This window comes from Globicephala melas, chromosome 3, assembly GCF_963455315.2.
Source record: "Globicephala melas chromosome 3, mGloMel1.2, whole genome shotgun sequence".
Lineage (NCBI taxonomy): Eukaryota > Metazoa > Chordata > Mammalia > Artiodactyla > Delphinidae > Globicephala > Globicephala melas.
The window spans coordinates 155,471,494-155,478,678 of record NC_083316.1 but is presented as its reverse complement, the minus strand read 5'-3'; the positions used below and the strand labels follow the sequence as shown (position 1 = coordinate 155,478,678).

Sequence of the window (7,185 nt, the reverse complement as noted above, 5' to 3'; positions counted from 1 at the left end):
TGAGAGCTCAATTAGGAAGCTGTAGTAATCAAGACAAGACAGTGGCTCAAGAATAGAATAGGAGAGAAGAGAAGAATAGAGAGCCTGGAAACTGGCCTGCACACATTCAGACACTGAGATGTCCCTCCAGAGGACTGGGAAGAATTTTCTAGACAACCAGCTCTCTGAAAAAAATGAAAGCGAGATCACTACTTTGCACCTATCATGGGATGAATGGTATCCCCAGAAAAAGATATGTCGAAGTCCTTACCCCCAGAATCTGTGCTTGGGAGCTATTTAGAGGTAGAGTCTTTGCAGATGCAATCAAATCAAGAGGTCATTAGGATGGGCCCCAACCCAATAACTAGTATCCTTATAAGGGGAAATGTAGACACAGAGGCAAACATGCACTGAGGGAAGATGATGTATGTAAGAACTCAAAGGAAGAAGCCCTTGTGAAGACAAAGGCAGAGATTGTAGTGATACAGTCACAAGTCCAGACCTCCTGGGGCACCAGGAGCTGAAAGAGGCAGAAAGGATCCTTCCTAGAGCCTCTGGAGGGAGCTTGACCCACTGACACTTTGATTTTGTACTTCCATAGGAGAATAAATTTCTGGTGTTTTAAAGCCACCCAATTTGTGGTAATTTATTACAGTAGCCCTAGGAAACGAATATAGTGTCATACACAAAATTCAAGTGGATTAAACATGGAATTACCATGTGACCCTTTAATTCCATTCCTAGGTATGCACTCAAGAAAACTGAAGCATGTTCACACAAAAACTTTCACAGCAACTATTCACAATAGCCAAAAAGTGGAAAAAACTCAAATGTCCATCAACTGATTAACTGATGAATGGATAAACAAAATGTGCTCTATCCTTACAATTGAATATTATTCAGTCATAAAAAGGAATAAAATACTGAAACATGTACAATGTGGATTAATTTTGAAAACATGCTCAGTTAGAGAAGGCAGACACAAAAGGCCATAAACTATATGATTCCTTCATATGAAATGTTCAGAACAGGCGAATCCAGAGACAGAAAGTGGATTAGTGGTTACCAGGGTCTAGGGGAGGAGAATGGGGAGTGACTGCTTAATGGGTATAGAGTTTCCTTTCGAGGTGATGAAAATGTTTTGAATCTACATAAATGTGATGGTTGTACAACATTGTGAACGTATTAAATGCCTCTAAATTGTATACTTTAAAATGGCTAACTTTATGTTATACGAAACTTACTTCAATTTAAAAAAATCAAGCTGCAATGAATTTAAAAACCTGACTAAAAGTCTCCACCCCAGCTCCACCATGTTGGGACTTGTGGGTCGTGTGCCGCTGCCTCAGCCTCTGAGGGCTTGCGGGGACTCAGCCCTTCAGCACCGCTACCCCAAGCCCAGCTCTTACTGCGGGCCGCTTCGGCAGCGCTCCAGCCTGCCAGAGACTATGCTGCTCAAACATATCTATCGCCAAAGGCGGGCACCGCCACTGGGCGTGTCGTGGCGGTCATTGGTGCAGTGGTGGACGCCCAATTTGACGAGGGGCTGCCACCCATCCTAAATGTCCTGGAAGTGCAAGGCAGGGAAACCAGGCTGGTTTGGGAGGTGGCCCAGCATTTGGGTGAGAGCACGGTAAGGACCATTGCCATGGATGGTACAGAAGGTTTGGTTAGAGGCCAGAAAGTCCTGGATTCTGGTGCACCAGTCAAACTTCTTGTTGGCCCTAAGACCTTGCATAGAATCATGAACATCATTGGAGAACCTATTGATGAGAGAGGTCCCATCGAAACCAAACAATTTGCTGCTGTTCATGCTGAGGCTCCTGAATTCATGGAGATGAGTGCTGAGCAGGAAATTCTTGCTACTGGTATCAACGTTGGGGATCTGCTGCCTCCCTATGCCGTGGCAAAATTGGGCTCTTTGGTGGCTCTGGAGTTGGCAAGACAGTACTGATCATGCAGTTAATCAACAATGTTGCAAAAGCCCATGGTGGTTACTCTGTGTTTGCGGGTGTTGGTAAGAGGACCCATGAGGGCAATGACTTATACCATGAAATGACTGAGTCTGGTGTTATCAACTTAAAAGATGCTACCTGCAAGGTCGCGCTGGCGTACGGTCAAATGAATGAACCGCCTGGTGCTCGGGCCCGGGTAGCTCTGACTGGACTGACTGTAGCTGAATACTTCAGAGACCAAGAAGGTCAAGATGTATTGCTGTTTATTGATAACACCTTTTGCTTCACCCAGGCTGGCTCAGAGATGTCTGCTTTATTTGGCAGAATCCCTTCTGCAGTGGGTTACCAGCCTACCCTGGCCACTGATATGGGTACCATGCAGGAAAGAATCACCACCACCAAAAAGGGATCTATCCCCTCTGTACAGGCTATCTACGTGCCTGCTGATGACTTGACTGACCCTGCCCCTGACACTACCTTTGCCCATTTGGATGCTACCACAGTGCTGTCCCATGCTATTGCTGAACTGGGCAGATATCTAGCTGTGGATCCTCTGGACTCCACCTCTCACATCATGCATCCCAACATTGTTGGCAATGAGCATTATGATGTTGCCTGTGGGGTGCAAAAGATCCTACAGGACTACAAATCCCTCCAGGACATCATTGCCATCCTGGGTATGGATGAACTTTCTGAGGAAGACAAGTTAACTGTGTCCCGTGCATGGAAAATACAGCGTTTCTTGTCTCAGCCATTCCAGGTGGCTGAGGTCTTTACCAGTCATATGGGGAAGGTGGTACCCCTGAAGAAGGCCATCAAAGGATTCCAGCAGATTTTGGGAGGTGAATATGACCATCTCCCAGAACAGGCCTTCTATATGGTGGGACCCATTGAAGGAGCTGTGGCAAAAGCTGATAAGCTGGCTGAGGAGCACTCGTGAGGAGGTCCTTTGGGCAAACTAAGCACTCATCCTCTGTGCTGTCCCTCTCCTTGCCCCTAATCCAAAAATCACAGTTTCCTCTGTAAGCCCCATGAGAGCCTAGACTGAAGACATTGTGTTCTGTCTGAAGAGTATTTCAGATTTACAATAAAATGTACATCCCTCAAAAAAAAAAAAAAAAAAAAAAGAACCAACACATGAGAATTCCTTGGCAGTCCAGTGGTTAAGACCTGGCGCTTTCACTGCTGGGGCCTGGGTTTTATCCCTGGTCAAGGTGTTAAGATCCCGCAAGCCGTGTGGCACAGCCAAAAAAAAAAAAAAAAAAACACAGTTTTTAGAAGAAAATTGAGAACATATATATGCAAAAATTTCTTGAACAAAACATAAGACAACAGACATCCTAAAAGGAAAATAATTATTTTGACTACATTCAAATTAATGATGGGGAATTCCCTGGCAGTCTAGTGGTTAGGACTCCACACTTGCAGTGCAGTGGCCTGGGCTCAATCCCTGATCAGGGAACTAAGATCCTGCAAGCCGTGCAGCGTGGCCAAAATAATAACAATAAAATAAAATTCATGACGGCTGCCCAAAAGAAGATACCAAAAACAAACTTCAGAAAGGATGCCTATCACATGTGTGAGTTGCAGGAATTCTTACACATGTGCGCTACAGTACAGATACAAGGATGTTCAAGGTGGTACATGGCAGCAAAATATTGTCAGCAAACCCACTTGCCGGGGGGAGAATCAAATAAATTGCAGGACATACCTGGCGAACGCAGGATGCAGTCATAGAAAGAATGCAAGAGGTCCTCGCCCACTGACATGGGAAGACACCAGTATCAGGGTTTTCTAGAGAGACAAAACCAACATGCACATATATATGCATCTGAGTTGGCAAACTGGAGACCCAGGGGAGCCAATATTCCAGTCCAAGTCCAAGGACAGAAGACTGATGTCCAGCTCAAATAGCCAAACAAGAAGAGTTGCCTCTTCCTCCACTTGTATGTTCTATTCAGGCCTTCAAATGATTGGATGAGGCCCACCCACACTGGGGAGGGCCACTTGCTTTATACAGTCCACCAATTCAAGGTTAACCTCATCCAGAAACACCCTCACAGACACTCCCAGAATCATGTTGGGCCAAATGTTTGGGCTCCCTGTGGCCTACTCAAGTTGACACATGAAATTAGCCTTCACAACACATGTACCCAGTACAGAAATGTGAGTTGCAGAACATAGAGGACACAATTGCATTTAAGCTTGGAAAAGTACAACACAAAACACTGTGTGTGGGCACAAACATACAAATAAATCTATGTCTGTAAGTGCACAGAATTGTCTGAAAGTGAGCACAGATGGCTAATTATAGTGACTTTCGGGAGGGTGGAAGGGAGGACACAGGCTTTTCACTCTATGTGCTTCTGTGCCATTAGGTTGTATTCAACAGGCACACATCCCATTTGCAGTTAAAAAATAACAACAAGGTAAGTTTTAAAAGAGGAAAACAAAGCCAATGGGCTTTGCTCATGGAACTCCACAAGGGAGATCTTCCAGGAGATGCAGCCCTGGGCAGAGGGAGCCAAGCGTGACAAGGAGAGGGGGCCTGAACAGCAGAATCCTGGAGAACTCAGTCAGGAAGAGATGCTAGGAGGACCAAAGCCGGGAGAAGACCCAGAGCTGCCTAAATTGGTGTTTTGTGTCCCAACTCTGAGCAGTGTGGACAGCATGCAGCCTGGCTCATTAGAACAAAGAAAACCTGTAACAACAGGAGAAGCAGCAGCCCCCCAAGTGTGCTGTGCAGGAGGCCGAGCCTGAGCAGGGCTGGGGTGAGGGTTAGGGTTAGAGCCATGGCCAGGCCAAGGTGAGGGCCACAGTGAGGGTCATGGTAAGGGTCAAAGTAAGGGCCATAGTGAGGGCCACAATGAGGGCCAAGGTGAGGGCCACAGTGATGGCCAAGGCGAGGGCTATGATAAAGATCAAGGTGAAAGCCACCTGATGGTTATGGTGAGGGTCACCAGGAAGGCCAAGGTGAAGGCCACAAGGTTGGTCCATCTGGGCTGATGGCAGAAGTAGCCTCATTGCAGTAGTGAGTGCCAGGCCTGGGGTTCAGGCATTCCCCTTCACCCTGCAGTTTTCAACCTGCCTTCAGAGTTGTTTCTTTCAATGAAGTCTTAATCAGAGCTCAAATATAAAAAGCTGATCAGAGTAGAAATATTATAGTGCAGTGGTTCTTAAAGTGTGGTCCCACCAACTTGTGGGTCCCTGAAGCCCTTTCAAGACACCTAGCAGTACGGACAGTTTCCATGTTGCCTCTTTCACTCTTACTCTCTCACCAGTGTGGCATTGTCCCAAGGTTGCAGGACTCCAGAGCAGAGAATTCAGCTGTCCTGTATGAAGCTGGGTATTAAAGAGATTTGCACACTAATAAATGCCACTCTTGCCTCTACATTTTGTTCTTTGTTGGTTTTAGAAAATACAGGGGTTTTTCCATTAAAAATACGTTATTTATATTAACATATAATGGACTTATTATTATTTTAAATGAATTAATAAACATTTAAAATTTTCTCAGTTTTGATATCAATAGATTTATCACACAGGAACTAAAGCTCTTTGAGGTCTGCAGGAAAGTTTTTAGGAGTTAAAATAATTCTGAGGCTGAAAAGCTCCCATGGAATCCCTGATTGGTACAGGACATAAGTCTAAAGCAACAGCACTAAACAAGAAAGAACACAATGGTTTTGAGCAACAGAGTTCAAGACTCACAGTTCATAAACTAATGGCTGTGGGTGTGAGTGGTAGAAACAGACCCAGAATTAACGTACGTATGTGTGTGTATACATGCACACGTGCATATATGTATTCTGGCCAAACAGAAAAGATTTGGGGATGAATAACAACAAGAAAAATCTAAATAATGCTTTTCATTAGAAACACACCTAAAACATAAGGATATTAAAAAGTTCAAAGAAAAAGAACAGAAAAATACAGAAAAGGCAAATATAACCGAAAAGAAAACTGATGCAGCTATATTACCAGCAAACAAAATTGGCTTTGTGGGAAAATAGTAACCAAAGTTCAGAGGTCATTTGAAAAGGTTCAATTCAGCAGGCAGCCATAAACTTCAAAGGAAAGGCATAACATAGTTGATGGCCTCTGACCAGAATGTTAAAATTCAGCAAAAACAAAACAAAGACAAGCTCCATTCATTTAGATATAACCTCTAAATAACTTAAGGGCTAAAAAAATTGCAATGGAAATTTTTAAATATTTAGAACTAAAACGTATCAAAAACATGGCCTGTCAAACCAATGGGATACTGTTGAGAAAGAAACAGCCTTAACAGCTTAGAGTAGAAGAAAAGAAAGGCCAAAATCTAAAAGTTAATCATCTAATTTCAGAAGCTAGGAAAAGAATCATCAAACCAAACACAGAGAACATATAAGGAATGAAAGAATAATGATAAGAACAGAAATTAATGAATAAAGAGTAAAGAGAAACCAGAGAGGATAAATAAAACTACATGTTGCTTCCTTGACAAACCTTTGTCAAGACTGACCAAGAAAAGGAGATGGCAAAAATAGCCCACATTAGGAATGAAGTGATGGCAGAATTACAAACACTGCACAGATTGAAAAGATAAGAAGATTCAAACTATGTTACAAAGCTATAGTAATTGAAACAGCAATGGTACTGGCATTTAAAAAAAAGACATATAGACCAGTGGAACAGAATCAAGAGCCCAGAAGTAAACTCTCACATCTGCAGTCAACTAATCTTTGACAAGAGCACCAAAAACACAAAATAGAGAAAGGACAGTTTCTTCAACAAGTGTGGTTGGGAAAACTGGACATCCACATGCAAAAGAATGAAAATGAACCACTACCTTATATCATACACAATAATTACCTCAAAATGGATTAAAGGCATAAATGTAAGACCTGAAACCATAAAACTCCTAGAAGAAAGCATAGGAAAATTTCTCCTTGGTCTTAGAAATGATTTTTTGAGTGACACCTAAAGCACAAACAACAAAAGCAAAAACAAACAAGTGGGACTATATCAAACTAGAAACTGCTGTATAGCAAATGAAACAATCAATAAATTGAAAAGATAACCTACAGAATGGGAGAAAATATTTATAAACCATATATCTGATAAGGGGTTAATATCCAAAATATATAATGAATTCACAACTCAAGAGCAAAAAACCACAAACAATCTGATTAAAAACTGGCAAAGGACTTGAAGACATGTTTCCAAAAAAGACATACAGATGGCCAACAGACACATGAAAAGATGCTCA

The 7,185-nt window shown here is 42.8% G+C and overlaps 1 pseudogene; it reads left to right on the top strand.

The window, feature by feature from the left end:
- The first annotated feature begins 1,292 nt into the window (after positions 1 to 1,292).
- LOC115846262 (ATP synthase subunit beta, mitochondrial pseudogene) lies at positions 1,293 to 2,874 on the top strand (annotated as a pseudogene).
- The last annotated feature ends 4,311 nt before the right edge of the window (positions 2,875 to 7,185 follow it).